The 22,958-nt window shown below is 38.7% G+C and overlaps 1 pseudogene; it reads right to left on the bottom strand.

The window, feature by feature from the left end:
- Window positions 1–3,530: 3,530 nt before the first annotated feature.
- Window positions 3,531–22,949, bottom strand: LOC139041281 (olfactory receptor 7D4-like; annotated as a pseudogene).
- Window positions 22,950–22,958: the final 9 nt, after the last annotated feature.

The raw sequence follows: 22,958 nt of genomic DNA, 5'->3' as shown, positions 1-22,958 counted from the left end.
AACTTTTTAACTAAAAAATCCCAACCATTCTCTATTATTTTATAATGATATAGAAAATATTATTTGAAAGAAATCTCACAATCTTTCTTCATTATTTTTTGCTAATTCTTCTTTTCAATGTGGTTAAATTTATATAACATAAAATGTACAATTTTAAGCATTGTTAAGCCTATAATTCTGTATACTTTGCATTAAGTATATTCACATTGTTGGGGAACCATTGCCACCATCCATCTCTAGCACTTTTTTATTTTCCCCAACTGAAATTCTGTCACCACTAAATACTAACTTCCCACTTCTTCCCTTCCTCCCTTTCTCTACCTATAAAATTGACTACTCTTGGTACCTCATATAAATGAAATTGTAGTATTTGGAATATCTCAATTTTGATATTTCAAACCTCAACTTCTGATGTCCCCTTTCATTGCCAAATTTTCTCCACCCACTGCCCTTCCTGATTCAAAGGAATTCTATTCTTTCAGTTGTTCAGGCTCCAAACCCTGGACTCATTCTTGTTTCTTCTCTTTTTCTTACACCCATATCCTGCATGGCAACAAATCCACTCGGCTCTACCTTCCAAATATAGCCTAACTGACCACTTCTCAACCATTTTGCTACTATCTCCGGTAGGTCCTAGCTACCTATATCTCACCTGGCTTGCTGCAGTCAGCTTCAAGCAGGCTTCCTCACCCCATACAATCCATTCTCAAGCCAGCATATGGAATGATTCTTTAAAATCCTAATCATATCGTGTGTCTGCTCAAAACCCAGAAATGACTCCCCTTGTCACTCTGAGTAAATTAAAACAAAAGTTCTTCAATGGCAGAGAAAGCCTCACATGATCAGACCCTGATACCCGTCCACCTCTTCTACTATGCTTCCCCTTACTCTTTCTGCTGAAGCCACATTCCTCCCAGGCTACATCCCACTTCAAGGTCTTTTTACTAACCATACCCTCTGCCTGGGGCGCTCTTTCCCCAGATATGTACTCACCTAAGTCACTCACTATCTTCACAAATGTAACTTTCTCAATGTGCTTTATTAAGACCATCCTTTATAACATGACAACCAGCCTTCTCGGTGCTCCTGATCCTCTTTATCCTTGGGAGTTGGGCCTAAAATATTGACTGACGCATAATAAATACTCAGTAAAAATAGGTTTTATGAATTGAATAAACAAATGTCGTTCTGAAAGGGCTGCCAGTGACACTGTCTTCCGACAACAATTTATTTGTGATAGAAAGAGCACACAATTGTATCAATTAGAATCCTTTTCTGAGATTTTTTTTTGTTTTACACGTGAGCAGCTAAAATAAGTCTTTTTAATTGTGAAGCTATCAGTTGTGAGTTGTCAGAACTGCTGGTTTTTATGTCTCTTTCCATGTGGAGGTAACCAGTCTGAGAAAATAAAGGTGATAATCTGAAAGAAAATCCTCATAGTGTTTGAGCCCCTGTATCCAGTGTACAGCTGAGCCTCTGCTCAGCTAGGATAAGATGAATCAGGAAATTCTCTTCTATCACTTCCAGCAAAGAAGACCTGGCTGCTAGTGCAGACTTATCTTTCTGTGAGCCAGGACAATGAGATGATCATGCCCTATGAAAATCAACAAGGAGTGTCATCACAGACCCTCCACCTTCTCAGCTCAAGGCCTTATCAATCAATTGTTGGCAAATTCTATCTCACACATGTCTCTTGTGGTAGTTTGACCGTAGCCTACCAAAGATGTCCATGTACGAATCTGCAGAACCTGTGACTATATTACCATAGATGCCAAAAGCATTTTGCAGATGTGATTAAATTAAGGATCTTGAGATGGGAAGATTATCCTGAATTGTCTGGGTGTGTTGAGATAATCACAAGCATCATCAGAAGAGAAAATCAGAAGGGTTACAGGGAAATTTGGAGATGCTATACTGTTGACTTTGAAGACAGAGATAGGGGCCATGAGCCAATGAATGAAGGGGGCCTCTAGAATCTGGAAAAGGCAAAGAAACAGATTCTCCTCTAGAGCCTCCAGAAGAAAGCAGCTTTGCTTATACATTTTAGATTTCCGACCTCCAGAATTATAATATAAATTTATTTTGTTTTAGGCCACTAGAATTATGGCAATTTGGTACAGAAGAAATAGGTAACTAATACATCTTTCTTTCAAAACCTACCCATCTTGTTGCTACTGGCTTAGGTCAGGTCCTCATTATTTCTCCCCTGGACTGTTTTCACAGCCTCTTCACTATTCCCTCTTCCTCCAATTTCTCACACTGAGGACAATCATAAAATCCTCATATGATACATATGATTACGGCATGGAACTGGTGATTAATAGCTTTAAATATCTTTAGTATGTCAAATTAGATTTTCAATGGTCTGTCCTCCATCTACATATCTGACCTTATTTCTACTATCTCAGCCATAAGTTCCACATATCTTCCTGATATGCCTCATTCTTGAATGTCTCTTGAATGTCACTGAAACCTATTCTGTAGTTAAATTTTTACTGATTTTTTTTGTTATTCAACATTCAAACATAGCCTCCTATTAGAAGTTTTTCATGAATAGCAAGTGTTGGCCAAGATGTAGGAAAACTGGAACCTTCATGCTTTCATGGTGAGAATGTAAAATGGTGCAGCCACTTTGGAATATAGTTGACAGTTTCTTAAAAAGTTAACTATAGGGGCTGGCCTGGTGGCATATTGGTTAAGTTCACATGCTTCACTTGGGTGGCCTGGGGTTTGCAGTTTTGCATCCCAGGCACAGACCTAGCACTGCTCGTCAAGCCACGCTGTGGTGGCATCCCACATAAAATAGAGGATGATTGGCACAGATGTTAGCTCAGTGACAATCTTCCTCACACAAAAAAAATAAAAATGTTAAGTATAAATTTACCATATAGCCCAGTATTTGCACTCCAAGTCATCTACCCAACAGAAAAGAAAATACGTGTCGACAGAGAGGCACGTGAACAAATGTTCATAGCAGCATTATGCATAATAATCCTAAACTAGGTATATCCAAATGTCCATCAGCTGGTGGCTAGATTAAAAAAATGTGGTATATACATACAATAGCATACTATTCTGCAATTAACAGGAACAAAATATTGATATATACTTCCACATGGATGACCCTCAAAAACATTGGTAAGTAGAAGAAGCCAGATACAAAAGATGACATATTGTATGATTCAATTTATATAAAATATCTAGCAAAGGCAAAATTATAGAGACAGATAGTGATAGATGGCTTTCTAGGGCTGAGGTGGGAGTTGGAATTAACTGAAAATGGACAGAAGGGTAGTTTTGAGATGATAGACATATTGTGACGATTGCCTAACGATAAATTTACTAAAATCATTGAATTTACATTATCATGGGTGAATTTCATGTATGTAAATTATACCTCAACAAAAATGTTAAAAAATAAATGCCTAAAGAGCTTTTCCTGGAATTACTCAAGATAAGTTGAAAACTTTTACCTTTGTTTTCCACAGGATCAAATACACAGCAATATTATTATTTTCATCCCTCTGTATTGCAATCATTTGTATCTCTCTGGTCCCCTGCTCAATTTGTACACAGTAGACAATACACACACATTGGATTAAACTTAATAGAATCAAAGTGAATTGAAACCACATCAAATAAGTCTCTAATGAATTGCAAGTTTTGAGTAACTTTGCAGTCCTTACTGTCTCCAATAATTATTTCTTTTTTTCTCTCAAATTTCCTAAATCCTTTCATAATTTTGTTTTGACACATCACAGTCCTTATCACCTGTGTTAGTTTCCATTCCCACAGAAGCACATGATGGGCCAAGGATTCATGTGCAAGCATTTTATTGGAAGGAGCAATAAATAGTTGGGAGACAGTAGAAGTATACACAGGGAAGAAATTACATCCAATAAAGCTGGCATTGAATCACCTACCTAAGGAAATGAGCAGAGTTTTCATCCTGTGGGAAATTCTGGAAAATGACACAAAGTCCAAACCTCAGAATTGTCCCAGCTAAAGGCTGAAGGGGAATGTATTCCCCAAATCTCTCCCTCAAAGGCCGTCTCTGATGAGGCATCATTTCCTGTCACTTCTGTTTCCACATACTGGGCAAAGTAGGTTCCGGTTCATGCTGGGCATTGGCAGTTATACAATGGAGATGCTGAGAGGATTTCAGGGAACATGGGAGGAATGTTGACAGCAATTTCTACTCCATCCTTCCCTGTAAACTCAATTCTATCAACATTCTTGTCAATAAGTAACTTAAGTTCTCAACACATTCCACATGTGTGTAACTAGGATTCCTAATGGCACTTCCAGAGTGTCCCAGAAAACAGAAAATAAATGACACAAGAAAACAACTCTGTTTCTATTCTATTCATTATTATGTGTTTTAGGATCATAGATGGTATATCTCAAAATTGCAATGATGGGAAATAAAGGGCAAATAAATGAAGGAAATAAGAAAGGAATTAATTAAATAAGGAAAGAAGGATCACAAATAGTGAAGCAACACCTCAGAGTTATTCTAAGTGGTATACTACCATTAATCATCTCAACAAACTAGCTTTCAAACTTACATTCCTACTTTGAAGCTGAAAATCACATCACTGTTCTTATGAAAAACAGGGTAGCAGTCAGTGTCAGCTGGCCAGGTTAGAGTCCAACTCAATGTCAGTCTCGTCTCTTAAAAAGTAGGGTGAATGAGAGAAAATGTCTCAAAGAAATGTTTTCAAGAAGAAATAAAATCATATGTGTGAAGTAATAAGCACACTCCTGATGTGGTAAGCAATTGTTACTACTGTGTAATTTTAATTCCATTTTTTTTTAGAAAAATAAGTCCACAACCAAATGAAGGTGAAGAACATCAACATATGAGAGGATAATTTGGGGGAAACCACATCAGCACCTGATATGATAAGTGCTTTAAACTGACAGTTAGAAATCTAAAGAATGACTGCAAGAAAGCTGACCACACATGGAACTTTATGGACAGCATATAAGCAAGAAAAGTCAAAAACCAATTACTGAGGACATTGTTAAAGGGAAACTAACACAAAAGCAAATAAAAGTGAAGTCAGGGGAGTTTTGGGAACTGAAGAAATCAAGCATGTCTTTTAGAGGAGAAAAAGAACCAGGAGATTTAAATTGAAACACTAGCCTTTGGGGCTCAAATGTCCCCTAAGTTCTGAGGCCAGTGACCCATCATGGACAAAAGGCTGCTTGGCAAAAGAACCTTCCCAGGGCCCCTTTCACATCCCTACTCCTTAGGCTGTAGATGAAGGGGTTCAGCATGGGGGTGACCATAGTGTACCTCACTAAGGCAATCAAGCTTCTCTGGAAAGAATGGGTCACAACAGAACTCAGGTAGACCCCCAGGTCTGTCCCATTGTACAAGGAGACTGCAGAGAGGTGAAAACCACAGCTGGGAAGTGCTTTATACTTGCTTTCAGTGGAGGCCATCCTCATTAAGGAGGAGACAATCTGAGAGTAAGAAAACAGAATCTCAGTGATAGGAAACACACCCAGTAGGGTAGTGGCTACATACAAGTAGATGTTATTGATAAGAGTGTCAGAGAGGGCCACTTTGAGAACCTGAGCCACTTTACAGAAGAAATGTGGAATTTCAGTGCCTATACAGGTCAGCTACCTCAGCAGTAGAATATGAAGCAGGGGACCCAGGAAATGATGAAGCAAGACATCAGAGAACCAAGACGCCACAGAGGTGTGGGTTCATGATGACTGTGTAGTGCAGGGGGTAGCATATGACCGAAAACTGGCCCGAGGCCATCAGAAAATTGTCCAGCCCAAGAAAAGTCATTAAAAAATATACCTGAGTGAAGCTTCCTATGTAGGAGATGTCTTTTCTCTGTGTCTGGATGTTCACTAGCATCTTTGGGACAGTGGTGGAGATGAGGTAGAAGTCAACAAAGGACAGCTTAGAGAAGAACATGGGGGTGTGGAGCTGGGAGTCAGAGCTGCTGGCTAGGATGATGAGCAGGTTCTTGATTACACTGACCAGGTATATGGGCAGGAATAGCTCAAAGATCAGAGGCTGCAGTTCAGGATCTTCTAGGGGACCCAGGAGGAAGAATTCTGACACTTCTGTGTGGTTTCCGGCTTCCATGTAGCTGATGTGTCTTCTGGGGAAGGAGGCAAAAGCAATGTTCAATGAACATCCACCTGGCACCTCAGGTAGTTGGCACCTCTTGATTTCACCTTTAGGTGGACAAACTCCACCCTCTGTTGATTCTTTCCAATGAACCGATTCACTCAGTCAAGTGGTAGCCCATTTTCATCTTAAATGTGTGTGATCATTCAGACTTTCTCTAACTTAGCAGAAACCTCTCTCCCTCTCTTTTCATTTCCTACTCACTGATTCTAATTCTTCTATTTGAACCTATGGACATAAACCAATTTATTCTTTGATACGACTCTTCCAAAGTAATTGAAGACAGTTAAGGTCTTTTCTTTGATAATTTCCATACTTCCTTCATTCTAATAATTCTATATAGTGGTTAAGACATGGGTTTTCAACTCAAACAATCTTAATTCTGTGACTTGACACTTCATATTGGTGTGACAGTTAACTCTCATGTGTCTTATTTTTTCTTTCTTTCTAAAAATGTGGCTACTGTTATTATCTTCTTTGTGAGGATTAGGAATAGCCTTGTGCACAGTAGAATCTCAATAAATGAAAGCTATTATTATTATTAATTTCTTTTGTGACAATTATTTTTGAACTATAACTCTCCCAAAGTACAGTATAGACATGTGATTTAGAAAATAGGACCTTGAGCCAGACTTCCTGGAATAAAATTTTGGTCCACTAATTTTATGTGCAACCCAGAGGAGGTTATCTAATCTCTCTTAGCTGCAGATACTTTGCCTCTACAATGGGAGTAGAAATATCCCCTACATTGTTAGATGAGTTAATTAAATGAGATGACACATGTAAGTTTTCTAGTGTGGGTCCTGTGACATACAGGACACTTCATACGCGAACTTTTCTTCTTATAATCACAATAAATCTGTTTTTCATGACTATCATTTATCATATTTCCCTTAAACTAGGGAAGTCATCAAAGATGGAATCTGATCATTATAAACAGAACAAGTCTGTTACCTCTTTTGACTGTCATGCAGCACTAATTAATGAAGATTCCTGTGGTTCCCTATTTCAGAGACTGCCTGCCAAGTGGATTCTTCCAAGAAGAAGAGGGAAAAGCATGTGGACTACATAGGTAAGAGGAGGGAACAAAATCACAAAACCATTCAAACAAAATAAAAAGAATGTGTGCTCATGTGTACATGCACAGAAGTGGGGATACATTGTATTAAAAATCAACAAAGTTACTTTCAAAAATTATGGCTGATAGATTTAATAAAAAATATTCAAAGCTTCTATAAACAAAATCTTCCCAAAAGATGAAAGGAAAATTCAGGAGTTAAAAATAAATGTTTACATTTTCCATGATAGAAAAAAGATTCAGTGTTATTAGTGTTGGAGAATGTTAATTAATTAAAAAGAAAAAATCATTGAGGACCAACTTAGTCTAGGAGGTAGGTAGAAAAGTCTTCTATGAAATATGAATATTTGATCTGTTAGAGGCAAGATGGAAAATTGTTATCAGAGGAAATAAGGAAAGGGCAAGTATTTTGGGCTGAGAGAACAAAATTCATGGTTGCCCTGAGGGTGAGTGAGCTGGGGAATGGTAAGGATTTGTGAGGCCAGTGAGATGGAGAACAGAGGGGGAGGGTCAGGAGGACAGAGTTTGTGAGGTCCACAAGTCAAGTATCCTGTGGTATTCCTGGATATGCTTCTCATATTGGTAATTTTATGTTCACTTGTGGGTCAGAGGACATGTTTTTGCTCACTATTGTCTTTCTAGGGACTTCCATGATGCCTGGCACATAGTAGGTGCCCAACACAGACAAATTTTAAATATATAATAAAGATTGATACCCAAAGCATCAATTATAACACAAAAAAGAAATCTTCAAGCTCACATATGCCTGAATGTGGACATAAAATTTAATAATAAAGTTAAATCAAATGCATTCATTGGCACTTTAAGAGAACAATACATCATGAAGAAGTAATATTATTCTAAGAATGGGAAGTTGGTTTAATACCGTGTTTTTTGTTAACATAATTCATCAGAAAACTAGGTGAAGGAAGAGAAATCATTACTATAATCACAGTAGAAAATGTATTTGAAAAAATGAAACAGTTGTTACTGTGGTTAGCAGCCAGGACAGAGCCTTGAGCTAAATGAGGACATTAAGGACAATTTCTTAATCTAATAAAGAATGGCTGCTTTACAACTACAGCCAACATGATATTCTAAAATATAACACTAAAATGTTTATGTTAAATTCATGAACAGACTAAGGCAGTCTACTTCAACTTCAATCACTCAATAGTCTCCTGAACATGTAAAGAGAGTTGTAAAATGAGAAAAAGAAATTGTCCTGTGTACCGGACATCAGAAATAATTGTATTATTTGTAGATGATATTGTGGACACTAAAATGAAACAGCAACAGTCAATACAGAATTACTAAGTGCTATCAGTGAGTCAAATCTGCTGCAAAAATAGTTAGAGAAAAGAAAATTCCAATCACATTATGATAAAGTAGGCAATATCTTGTGCATAATAGATCTCCAGTAAGTAGTTAGTGAATTAATGATTGGACACAGGAAATCCAACAGGAGCCTACAATTATGGGAAAGAGTAGAAAAGAGGTGGAAACTCTCTGGAAAAATAACTCTTATTGGAGAGAGGCTCTAGATTCCAAAAAGAGACAGAAGGAAACAGAATAAGAGCTAGAAAAAACTAAGTTCAGTAGAAACTAAAGTACCTTCAAAGTATAGTGACTTCACCTTTGTTGACTGAATAAATATAGGACAGTCTCAGTCTCATTTCTCTAAATATAAAGCACTGCACCCACTTTCTCTCCTCTTTTCCTTCTTACACCACCAGGCCTCACTGGGACACACTGACCCTCTCTGATTGTTACCACTGAAGCTTTCCATTCCTTGAGTTCTGTCCCTGGGAAGCCCAATTGGGTTTTCACATAAGCAGGAATCAGAAAATTATAGGAAAAGGGGAACAGGGATATTTTATTATTATCTCAAGATTTGAAATCTCAGACTCCTCCTTAAATAAATCATTTTATTGACTTTCCTCTTTCCAAATAATTCAGCTTCCTTGGGTACACAGATAAGAGAGTGGAAAATTTTCAGCCAATATTCTGTCAGTGTAGGCAACAGTGGTGGAAGATGAAGGCATTTTCTCCAAGGAGAAATTCTTCTTTCTTTGGTTTGACTTAAAAGTGACAGGGCAATGAGAGGGAAAATGGTGGGGTGAGCTGACCCAGGACTCTCTCCCCTCCAAACTACAACCAAAGAATTGGAAAAACTGAATTTCAACCAATAACCCTAATACCAGACCATCAGAAAACTACAGCTACAAGATGACGAAGGATGGAGAGGCTGCAGCCAGCCTCGGAGGAGCTGGAACTGGGTAAGAGAGAACTTTGCTCCCTCCCCTAGAGACTGGGATCGCTGCCGCAGGTGAGGGAAGGAGCGGGGGAGGGGCCGTGTGACTGGGGGATCAACCAGGACTCCTGCCGCTGGTGCAGTGGAAACCCACTGACAGGGGAAAGGTCCCGTGTGCAGGGACCCCATCAAGCCAGGGCCCTGGGAGACCAGAGAACGAGAGCTGATCGGAATCCAGATCGGGGCACGAGACAAAGTGCCCCTCCTCCTGCAACCTGCGCTGTGCACCACCATCTTGGCTGAATGCAGAGGGCTCAGAACGTGTGGCTCTCAACCCCCATCTAGTGGCGACAGGCTGCAACAGCAACCAAATACTACCATCATGCACAAAAACTGCTCCTCTACCATTCAGCAATTTATAAAAGCTCCAGACCAAAAGGAAAACAGTAAAAACACAAAATTAAGTCCTGAGGACTTGGAAATAGGTAAACTAAGTGAAAATGAGATCAGAGTAGCTATCATCAAAAAACTCAATGAGGTAGAGGGAAAGATAGAGAAACAAGTCAACGAGTTCTGGAGTTACTTCACAAAAGAGATTGAAACTATAAAGAAAAATCAAACAGAAATACTAGAGATGAAAAATACAATGGACCAGATAAAACAGAATACGGATTCCATGAATTCCCATGTAGAAACCATAGAGGAGCAAATTAGCATAATCGAAGATAGACAGGCTGAATGGCTCCAGACAGAGGAAGAAAGAGAACTGAGGATAAAAAAAAAGGGGGAAATATCAGAGAAATAGCGGATTCAACGAGGAGAACAAATGTAAGAATCATCGGAAGTCCTGAGGGAGTGGAAAAGGAAAATGGAGCAGAAAGTGTGCTTAATGAAATTATAGAAGAGAATTCCCAAATCTAGGGATTGAGGGAGAAATGTGTGTGGAGGAAGCTTTCAGATCTCCTAGATTTGTCAATGTAAAAAGACCTACTGCAAGGCATATAGTAGTAAAAATGGCAAAAATGAAAGACAAAGAAAGAATACTCAGGGCAGCAAGACAGAAGAAAATAACCTACAAAGGAACTCCTATCAGGCTTCAGCCGATTTCTCTACAGAAACCTTACAAGCTAGGAGAGAATAGAATGACATATTCAAAACTTTAAAAGATAAAAATCTTCAGCCAAGAATACTCCATCCAGCAAAAATATCCTTCAGATATGAGGGAGAAATTAAATATTTTCCAGACAAACAAAAGTTAAGGGAATTTGTAACCAAAAGTCCTCCACTATAAGAAATCCTCAAGAAGGCTCTCATACCTGAAAAAAGAAAAGAGAAAGGGGTTACAAACCACAGAGTAGGGAGACAGATAGATAAAACCAGAATAGGATAATAAATATTCAACTATAGCATTAGGATACAGGAAAGGAAACCACCAAAGCAAAGACGATCTTATCACTCTAACTAAAAACTCATAACACGAGTTGGAATAAGAGATGAAAATAGTAATTTAGGAGGGGAAGAGCAAAGGGACTAAATCAGTCTAGGCCAAGTAAGTAAGAGGCCACCAGAGAATAGACTATATTATACATGAGATTCTAAATACAAACTTCAGGGTAGCCACTAAACTAAAAAACAGAACAGAGCCACAAAACATAAATAAGGAAAAATCAAAGAAAGCCAGCATAAGAAATTGCAGTATCAAATGGGTAGGATAAAGCACCCAGGAAGAGAAAAGCAGGAAAGCCAGATAATGAGCAACACATTGACAGCTTTAAGTCCACATGCATCAATTATCACTCTCAATGTAAACGGATTGAACTCTCCAATAAAAAGACACAGAGTGGCAAAATGGATTAAAGAACAAGATCCAACAATTTGTTGCCTCCAGGAAACACACCTCAGCCCCAAGGACAAACACATGCTCAGAGTGAAGGGGTGGAAGACAATACTTCAAGCTAATAGCAAGCAAAAGAAAGCAGGTGTTGCAACACTTATATCAGACAAAGCAGATTTCAAAATAAGGCAAGTAAAGAGAGACACAGAGGGATAATATATAATGATCAAAGGGACACTTCATCAAGAAGAAATAACGCTTATAAATATCTATGCACCCAACACAGGAGCACCAAAGTTCATAAAGCAACTATTAACAGACCTAAAGGAAGATGTCAAAAACAACACAATAATAGTAGGGTACCTCAACACCCCACTCACATCAATGGACAGATCATCCAGACAGAAAATCAACAAGGAAATAGTGGAGCTAAATGAAAAACTAAAACAATTGGACTTAATAGACATATATAGAACACTTCATCCAAAAACAGCAGAATACACATTCTTCTCAAGTGCGCATGGAACATTCTCAAGGATAGACCATATGTTGAGAAACAAGGCAAGCCTCTACAAATTTAAAAAAAATTGAAATAATAACAAGCATCTTCTCTGATCATAATCCTAGAAGGCTAGAAGTTAATTACAAGAAAAAAGCTGAGAAAGGCACAAGGATGTGGAGAATAAACAATACGCTACTGAACAAGCAATGGATCGTTGAAGAAATTAAAGAAGACATAAAAAAATACCTGGAGACAAATGAAAATGATAACATGCCATACCACCTCATATGGGATACAGTAAAAGCTGTATTAAGAGGAAAATTCATCGCAATACAGACACATCTTAACAAACAAGAAAAGTCCCAAATAAGCAATCTTAAACTACACCTAACTGAATTAGAGAAAGAAGAACAAAGCCCAAAGTCAGCAGAAGGAGAGAAATAATAAAAATCAGAGCAGAAATAAATGCTATTGAAACGAAAAGGGCGGTAGAAAGGATGAATGAAACAAACAGCTGTTTCTTTGAGAAGATAAATAAAATTGACAAACCCCTAGCCACACTTACAAAGAAAAAAGGGAGAAAGCTCAAATAAACAAAATCAGAAATGAAAGAGGAGAAATAACAACAGACTCTGCAGAAGTATAATGGATTATAAGAGAATACTATGAAAAATTATATGCCCACAAAATGGATAACCTAGAGGAAATGGATAAATTCTTGGACTCTTACAATCTCCCAAAGCTCACTCAAGAAGAAGCAGACAATTTGAACAGACCAATCACAAGGAAAGAGATTGAAACAGCAATCAAAAACATCCCAAAGAATAAAACCCCAGGACCAGATGGCTTTCCTGGGGGATTCTACCAAACTTTCAGAGAGGATTTAATACCTACCCTTTCCAAGCTATTCCAAAAAATTAGGGAGGATGGAACACTTCCTAACACAGTTTACGAGGCCAACATCACACTGATACCAAAGCCTGACAAGGACACCACAAAAAAAGAGAATTACAGGCCAATATCGCTGATGAACATAAATGCAAAAATTCTAAACAAAATTTTGGCAACCAGAATTCAGCAATTCATCAAAAGGATCATACATCATGATCAAGGGGGATTCATACCAGGGACACAGGGATGGTTCAACATCCACAAATCAATCAACGTGATACACCATATCAACAAACTGAGGAATAAAAACCACATGATCATCTCAATAGATGCAGAGAAAGCATTCACAAGATCCAACAGCCATTTGTGATAAACATTTTGAACAAAATGGGCATAGAGGGGAACTACCTCAACATAATAAAGGCCATATATGACAAACCCACAGCCAACATCATACTCAATGGGCAAAAACTGAGCGCCATCCCCCTGAAAACAGGAATGAGACAAGGATGTCCTCTATCACCACTCTTATTTAACATAGTAGTGTAGGTCCTGGCCAGAGCAATCAGGCAAGAAAAAGGAATAAAAGGAATCCAAATAGGGAGAGAAGAAGTGAAACTCTCACTGTTTGCAGACGACATGATCTTATATATAGAAAACACCAAAGAATCCATTGGAAAACTTTTAGAAGTAATCAACAACTACAGCAAAGTTGCAGGGTATAAGATCAATTTGCATAAATCAGTAGCATTTCTATATTCTAATAACAAACTAACAGAAAAAGAACTCAAGAACACAATACCATTCACAATCACCACAAAAAGCATAAAATACCTCAGGGTGAATTTAACTAAGGAAGTGAAAGACCTATACAATGAAAATTACAAGGCCTTTCTGAGAGAATTGGATGATGACATAAGCACATGGAAAACATTCCATGTACATGGATTGGAAGAACAAACATAGTTAAAATGTCCGTTCTACCTAAAACAATCTACAGATTCAACGCTATCCCAATCAGAATCCCAATGACATTCTTTACAGAATTAGAACAAAGAATCCTAAAATTCATATGGGGCAACAAAAGACCCTGAATTGCTAAAGCAATCCTGAGAAAGAAGAACAAAGCCAGAGGCATCACAATCCCTGACTTCAAAACATACTACAAAGCTACAGTAATCAAAACAGCATGGCACTGGTACAAAAACAGGTGCACAGATCAATGGAACAGAATTGAAAGCCCGAAATGAAACCACACATCTATGCATAGCTTATCTTTGACAAAGGAGCTGAGGGCATACAATGGAGAAAAGAAAGTCTTTTCAACAAATGGTGCTGGGAAAACTGGAAAGCCATATGTAAAAGAATGAAAAGTGACCATTCTTTCTCACCCTTCACCAAAATAAACTCAAAATGGATCAAAGACCTAAAGGTGAGACCTTAAACCATAAGGCTTCTAGAAGAAAACGTAGGCAGTACACTCTTTGACATCAGTATTAAAAGGATCTTTTCAGACACCATGTCTTCTCAGAGAGGGGAAACAATAGAAAGAATAAACAAATGGGACTTCATCAGACTAAAGAGCTTCTTCAAGGCAAATGAAAACAAGATTGAAACAAAAAGACAACCCACGAACTGGGAAAAAAATATTTGCAAGTCATATATCTGACAAAGGCTTAATATCCATAATACATAAAGAACTCACACAACTCAACAACAAAAAATCAAACAACTCGATCAAAAATTGGGCTGGAGACATGAAGAGACATTTCTCCAAAGAAGATATATGGATGGCCAATAGGCACATGAAAAGATGCTCATCATTGCTGATCATCAGGGAAATGCAAATCAAAACTACACTAAGATATCACCTTACACCCATTAGAATGACAAAAATATCTAAAACTAATAGTAACAAATGTTGGAGAGGTTGTGGAGAAAAAGGAACCCTCATACACTGCTGGTGGGAATGCAAACTGGTGCAGCCACTATGGAAAACAGTATGGAGATTCCTCAGAAAATTAAAAATAGAACTACCATACGATCCAGCCATTCCACTACTGGGTAGCTATCCAAAGAGCTTGAAGTCAGCAATTCCAAAGTCCTATGCACCCTAATGTTCATTGCAGCATTATTTACAATAGCCAAGACGTGGAAGCAACCTAAGTGCCCATCAACAGATGATTGGATAAAGAAGATGTCATATATATATATATATATATATATATATATATATATATATACACACAATGGAATATTACTCAGCCGTAAAACAGAACAAAATCGTCCCATTTGCAACAACATGGATGGACCTTGAGAGAATTATGTTAAGTGAAATAGGCCAGTTAGAGAAGGACAATCTCTGTATGACTCCACTCATATGAGGAATTTAAAAATGTAGACAAAGAGAACAGATTAGTGGCTACCAGGGGAAAGGTGGGGTGGGGGGTGGGCACAAAGGGTGAAGGGGTGCACCTACAACACGACTGACAAACAATAATGTACAACTGAAATCGCACAAGGTTGTAATCTATCAACTCAATAAAAAAAATAAAAAGAAAAAAAAAACCTCAATGAGATATCACCTCACTCCAGTCAGAATGGCTATCATTAACAAGACAGGAAACAACCAGTGTTGGAGAGGATGTGGAGAGAAGGGAACCCTCGTACACTGCTGGTGAGAGTGCAGCCACTATGGAAAGCCGTATGGAGTTTCCTCAGAAAGTTAAGAATAGATCTACCATATGATCCAGCTATTCCACTGCTGGGTATTTATCCAAAGAACTTGAAAACACAAATGCACAAAGATACATGCACCGCTATGTTCATTGCAGCATTATTCACAATAGCCAACACTTGGAAGCAACCTAGGTGGCCATCAAGGGATGAATGGATAAAGAAGATGCGGTGTATATACACAATGGACTACTACTCAGCCATAAGAAATGATGAAATCAAGCCATTTGTGACAACATGGATGGACCTTGAGGGTATTATGCTGAGTGAAATAAGTCAGAGGGAGAAAGTCAAATAGCATATTATCTCACACATAAGTAGAAGATAAAAACAATGACAAACAAGCACACAGCAACAGAGATTGGATTTGTGGTTACCAGAGGGCAAGCAGGGGAGGGAAGAGGGCGAAAGGGATGATTAGGCTCACATGTGTGGGGAAGGATTGTAATGAGTCTTTGAGTGGTGAACATGATGTAATCTGCACAGAATTCGAAATATAGTTCAATGTACACCTGAAAGTAATATAATGTTATAACCCAATGTTACTGCAATAAAAAAAAAGAACTTTAACCTTTACTACAAAAAAAAAAAAGTGACAGGGCGTCCCCCAAGGAATGTATCATTTCTGTAAGAACCAAACCCAGGAACCAACTTTGTGTGATGTTCTTCCCTTGAAGAATCCTTGTCAATTTCAAGCATCACTTGGTGTCCACAAAGTCATAGACACAACATGCCCTTTCTGAAGAAAAGCAGAGTGGTTAATAGTTTTGGTTTTGTTGACAGGGCTAACCAAATGAGGACAATATCTCTTGACATTTGCTGGTGGTGTGGAAACTTTTGTTGCTCTTAGGAAGGGCTCCATTTATTACCTCTAAATAGAGGAGCAGGGACAGAAATAATCCAGGTGTAATGAGACAGAGTTGGTATTGAGGCAACATGGGTGGCAAATATAAATCACCTGTAAAATTTGTAAGAGAAAGGAGGACAGAGGTAAAACACAGCCTAGAGGGAGTATAGAGGTATGGGTAGTTTAAAAAAAAAATAATGGAAGATATGGGAACATGATTTAATTTCAAAGAGAATGATAATATTTAGTGCAGGCATTTGAATACATAGCACATTCTGGCTACATAATTCACAGGATGCAGTGTACACTCCAAATCAATGACAATCATAATTTACTGTGCCTCCAGTTTATAGAATTCATGAGTCCAGAAATCAAAAGTTGGAAGTAGAAGTGGCCCCACCTACCATCACTCCCTGTGAGCCACATGGGGAGTTTGTGTTTCAGGTCTCCATGCTGCTGGCCTCTGCAGGTTTAGAGGTCTTGGCTCCTAAAGAGATAGCACTTTCAGAGACATGGAAAAATCCCATTGAACTTCTGCTGCCCAGGACCTCAGGTCCCTCATGCCAAGAAGAGGAGTCACTGTCTGCCAGGAGTAGTTGACCTGGTCATCAACGTCACTGTGTGACCATGAGAATGCACATGGACTGGTACCCTGCTGTGCTCAGTCAGTGGCTGTAAGAAGCCAAGAAGCAACCTCAGAGCAAACACAGGGGTGGATACAGATGGCTGTGGGTCAGTTATACTCCCACAGAAAGAGATCCGAGCGGTGTGACCTTGAATGGGGCGGGTTCCTTTAGCTGAGGGCAATTCTCAATGAGGGCTAAACACTGAGGGCTGTCAGATGGCTGCACTCCCTGCACTTGGAAGAATAAACCCTTAATTTAGAAGGGAGAAGTGGACAACACAGCACAGGATTCACTATAGTCTATCCTTTGGCTATTTGGATTGTGACCTGCAACAACATATACAGTGTCCCATGAGAGCTTATTTGTGATGCATGGAAGTTTGGAGTTGAGAGAGACTTTCCTTAGGAAATGAGAGCTAATCTGAGAACTGAAGGATCATGAGTAAGACTCAGCCAAGCATACTCTTGTCTTGCTGACCTGCTTCTCTGTAAATTCAATTCTCTCTCCCACTACTGCCATCAGGATAGAACACCAAAAGAGCATATGACACTGCCAAGTGGATATTATTAGTAGGGTAGTTCATAGGCACATCAAGCTGAACCTCTACAAGAACAAATTCAATGTTTTTTCCTTCATTTATTTTTTTCCTTCCTTCCTTCCCTTTCTCCCTCCCTCCCTTCCAAACATGTTATATCAGAAAGAGTAACACCATTGACAATGTCAAAAGATCCACACAAGGAATTGTCTAAATGGTTAAGCAATAATAACATTATGTTAAAATAGGCTTAATAGCTAGTCTTTACCTTTTTTGTGTGTGAGGAAGATTCACCCTGAGTTAACATCTGTTGCCAATCCCCTTCTTTTTTTGCTTGAGGAACATTAGCCCTGAGCTAATATCCATGCCAGTCTTCCTCTACTTTGTATGTGGGATGCCTCCACAGCAAGGCTGATGAGTGGAGTAGGTCCACACCCACAGGATCCGAACCTGTGAACCCCAGGCTGCCGAAGCAGAGTGTGTAGAACTTTAACCACTTGGCCACAGGGCTGGCCCCTAGCCTTTACTTTTTTATTAGCATTTATTACAGTCTCGATTTTTACTATTTATTTGTACATTAATGTATTCTCTTTCTCTCAATAGAATATAAGCTCTATGAAAATGGGCCTTTATTTTGCTTCAAACTTCATACCATTCCTGGAAGATAGCAGGTAATAAATATTTAGAGGCACAAATCAACCACACCAATGCTAATACTAGAATTAGAAATGCACTTGGGCATGCAGATGTTTCCAATTTGCTCTTTCTCACAGTCTTTGCCTCATAGTAAACATCATCTACACAAACTGAACATTTGTAACTGTCACAAATTTATATAGTAGATTTCCTCTTGTTTCTTCCATTAATCCATCTGTTAACTTCAAAATGTCTTGTTTTTCATATTCATTTTACTTACATGTAAAAATTTAGGTAATTTGCCTCCTTAAAGCAAAAACCCAGATCTAGTAGTGGTGTAAATAACAGAATAGGAAGAAAACAAGAACTATCGTTTAGATAGCATGTTTCCCACGTGATGAATAAAAGGGAATAGTTACAGATGGGTATATTACACACATCTTGGGAACTGTAATGGACTGAGTTGTGGGCCCCCAAAATTCATATGTTGAAACTCTAATCTCCAGTACCTCAGAATGTGATGTATTTGGAGGAAGGGTCTTTAAAGAGGTAATTAAGCTAAAATGGGGTCATTAGGGTGGGCCCTAATCTAATTCGAGTGATGTCTTTATAAGAGGAGGAGACAAGGACACACAGAGAGACTCCAGAGGCACTTGTGCACAGAGAGATGACAATGTGAAGAGACAGCAAGAGAGCAGCCATCTGCAAGCCTAGAGGAGAGGCCGCAGAGGAAACAAAACATGCTGGTACTTTGATCTTGGACTTCCAGCCCCTAGGATGGCCAGAAAATAAATGTCTGTGGTTTAAGTCACCTAGGCTTTGGTATTTTGCTGTGGCAGCCCTAGAAAACTAAGAGAGGCACCAATTAAAAATCCTCTTGCCCCATTTTTTTACTCCAGCCATGTCTTCTTTAATTATTTCAATGGAGACTGTGAAAAGCTTCGCACAGCTGCAACTGGAAAGCACCTTGCCTCAGGCCCATGTCACATTCCTCCTACTTTCTGTCCTGAAGCTTCTCTTATACCACTATATGGAACACCTGAGGGAATCTGCTCTGTACTCATAAATTTGCAACTCAGAAATGTGGGAGGTTGGGGTCAACCCCATGGCCTAGTGGTTAAGTTCGGTATGCTCTGCTTTGGGGGCCTGGGTTTAGTTCCCAGACATGGATCTATACCACTCATGGGTGACCACACTGTGGTGGTGAGCCACATACAAAATAGAGGAAGTTTGGCACAAATGTTAGCTCAGGGTAAATCTTCCTGAAGCAAAAAGAGGAAGATTGGCAAGAGATGTTGGCTCAGGGCGAATCTTCCTCAGCAAAGGTAAAAAAAGAAATGTGGGGATGTTAATCCCTCTAGGATCATCCTTGGCCAATAGAAGACATGAGCTGATATCTTTTCACCTACCTACTGGAAAGTTCTGAGACACATTTCATAATGCACCTCGGAAGGGTTTGGTGGCATTGAGCACTAGTCACCCATAGAGGGATCAAAATGACAACGATTCCTTTTGTTGTCTTTCCTTCCTTCTCTTTTTGACTCCCATTGTTCTGTACCCCTACTCTTTGTGATCAAATTTTCTCCCAAAAAACCATCTGCACACAGCCTTTGTATTGAGGCCCTGTTTTCAAGGAAACACATTATAAGATGGGAGAAGGGCAGTAAAATAATGCTTTGGTTTATGAAATAGTAATAAAATTGTTAATTTTCATGAAATAATGCTAAATAATTTGCAGTTATATTAACATGCCTTGTCATTGTTATACCTCAATGTCCTCGTGTATGATGTTTCTGATTTTAGACTTGACTCAGACATTCCAGTGACAAGAACTTACCATACAGGTACACTCATACTCATGTAAAATTTTCTATGTACAAAGTTATTCATTGCAGCATTGTTATATAAAAATATCGGCAACACTAGAGTCACTACCTGTCAGTCACTAGAGAACAACTTAGATAAATGAAGGTGCACTTGTACAATGCAATACTATGCAGCCAAGAAAAGCAAGATGAATGGTTAATTCACACACACACACACACACACACACACACACACACACAAACTACTCTAGCTAATAAACAAATTCAGCAAGTTTGCAGAGTACAATTTCAACACAGATAAATCAATGTTTCTATACACAGCAATGAACAATCTGAAAAACTCCATTACAATTGCATCAAAACTAATAAAATACATAGGGAGATAGTTAACCAAGGAGGTAAAAGACTTGTATACTGAGACCTAGAAAACTTTGCTGAAAAAAGTTACAAAGGACCTAAATAAAACAATGATGAAATACAACTACACACCAATTAGAAAGAAAGTATTGTATGATTTCATTTATAGGAAAAATCTAGAAAATGAAAACACAAATCTATAGAGACAGAAAGTAGATCTGTGGCAGCTTAGACATTAAGGGAGTAGGAAAATGGGGGCATGACAGCCAAAGACACTTTTGGAGTGAGGCAAAGTTTCTAAAATTGTGATGGTTGCACCATTCTGTGAACATACTAAAAAACACTGAATACTATAATTTTAAATGGCTAAACTGTATGGCATGCAAATTATGTCTCAACATAGCTGTTGCAGAAAACAAACAAAAGAGAAAATCTTGATAATGGCTACATCATAGGAGCAAAAGAAATGTAATGACTCTGAAGCACTTGGAGCTTAAGATGCAATAAGCTTTAGGTGCCATTATATTTTTACTTCTAAATGTTAAAACTTAATATAAAACTCTTGTAATCAAGAGTATTATACGGGCATAAATAAACGTTACTGGCACAGAAGAGTCTAGAAATTGATACGAGCATATATCAGAATTTATTGTTTAATAAAGGTGGAATTTCGAATCAGTAGGTCAAGGATAGTTTATGAATAAATGACACTATGACTAGTGGCTCTCTTTCTGGAGGGAAAAAAAATGGATCCACTACCCCACACCACATGTCAAAACACATTCTTTGAAGATTAAAGACTAAAATGTCATTAAAAAAATTTTTAGAAAACACTAGGAAAACTGAATGTAATCTAGAGTTTGAAGAGAATTTTTTAGGTCAGGCAGGAAACCTAGAAATTATTTTTTTAAAAAGATTCTTTTGGCTACATAAAAATTATTTTGTACAGAAAAATTAACATAGCAAACTGGATATCAATTCAATAGATCAATAAAATACATTTAATAATACACATGAACAATTCTTGTAAAATGTGCTAGTAAATCAGGATTTTTAAAAGATCTTTATTAACTCCGCAAAGGCCACCCACTAAAAACCACAGCAAACTGGATCACCAGAGAAACTTTAGAACCATTCCTGAATAAGTGAGGAATGCCTGCTATCAGTGCTATTTCACAAGCTAGTATGGGAGGCCCTGGACCATATGGTAAGATTGGAAAAATAAAAACAGAAATACATACTTGAAGAAGATGTAAATTTACAGAAAAATGTCATTAAATTCGAAATGCAAGGGAATCAATGATCAGACTTTAGCATGGTTTTCTGGACAGAGTTTTGGGACCCCTTTCCCTGGTTAACAGGCAAATCTAGCAAGCAAACCGCATAGGCTTTAAGTCAGTACTACAAAATCCAGGCTGTACTGTGGCGCAGCTGTGCAGGCCATCTTCAGCCTGTGTCAAATTACCTTGCAACTCCACATGTCATGACAGAAGATCCCAGCTGGACAGACTCACAACAGGAAGAGAGAAAGGGGTACCTCACTCTTATATTTCTCAGCTGCATTTCTTAGAGGCTGAGGGACAACTAAGGATCCTGGTCCTTGCTGCCTTCCACTCATAGATAACATCAGCATCTCTGAATTTGTTTGATGTATAACCAAGAAATCTTAATTATGTTATCTTCTACGTATAATCTAGAGAAAAGCCCATGTGTACTCTATCCTTTTTTAAAAACATATATGAACTCTATTTGTAAGGCTTTTTCTTCTTTTCCTCTTCCCAGCACACACACTGTTTTGTGAAAGAGATATAGGAAACTCACACACCTTGGAGCAGTTCCATCAGAGCACTCTGTTGAACTGTTTTCCTGGGGTTCGAACTCCTCACACCGATTGTTGAATAAACTCCTTAACTAGTATCATGTGGACTCTTCCAGTCCACATCTAGCAAAAATCACATCTAGCAAAAAAATTTAATAGATAGGTAAAACACATTTAATAACGCACACGAACTCTTGATAAAATGCGTTATTAAATCAGGGTTTAAAAATCTGTATTAACTCTACAAAGGACATCCACCGAAAACAATAGCACACATGATTACCGGGGAAATTTTAGCTCTATTCCTGAATAAGCTAACAATGCCCAGTACCAGTTCTATTTCAAAAAAAATAAATAAAAAGAGAAACACATACTAGAAGAGGTAAAAAATAAAAGATTTGCAGAAAATGTCACTACACTGAAAACCCAAAGGAATCAATTTTAGAGTTTAGCATGGTGTCTTTCAAATAAAGGCCTAAAGACGGAATTGACTGGATTGACAGGATTATCAATACGGGAGAATCACTGTAAGGGCTCTAGGAACGAGGGGAGAAGAGGGAGAAAAACATTTTAATGCTTCGCCCTTCAGGCTTGACTATGCAGCGTCCACACGCGCGCTGGGTCTCCTCCCACCTCCAGCCCCGCCCTCAGGGATCGGCCGCGCCCTCCGCCCGTAGTTCCGCCCACAGGTCTGGTTCCATCCTCAACCTTGTCCCTGGGCTTGATTCGGGCCCCATCCCCCACGCCGAGCCTAGCCGGGGCCCATCCGCACCCACGCGGGAGGAAAGCAGAAATCCCCGCTCCGAGGTTGCCGAGCGGAGCCGACTGCTCCAGCGCCAGAGCCCCGCCCCTTCCCA

This window comes from Equus asinus, chromosome 20, assembly GCF_041296235.1.
Source record: "Equus asinus isolate D_3611 breed Donkey chromosome 20, EquAss-T2T_v2, whole genome shotgun sequence".
In the NCBI taxonomy this organism is placed as follows: Eukaryota; Metazoa; Chordata; class Mammalia; order Perissodactyla; family Equidae; genus Equus; species Equus asinus.
The sequence above is the reverse complement of the archived record's forward strand: the minus strand, read 5'-3'. Positions and strand labels throughout refer to the sequence as shown.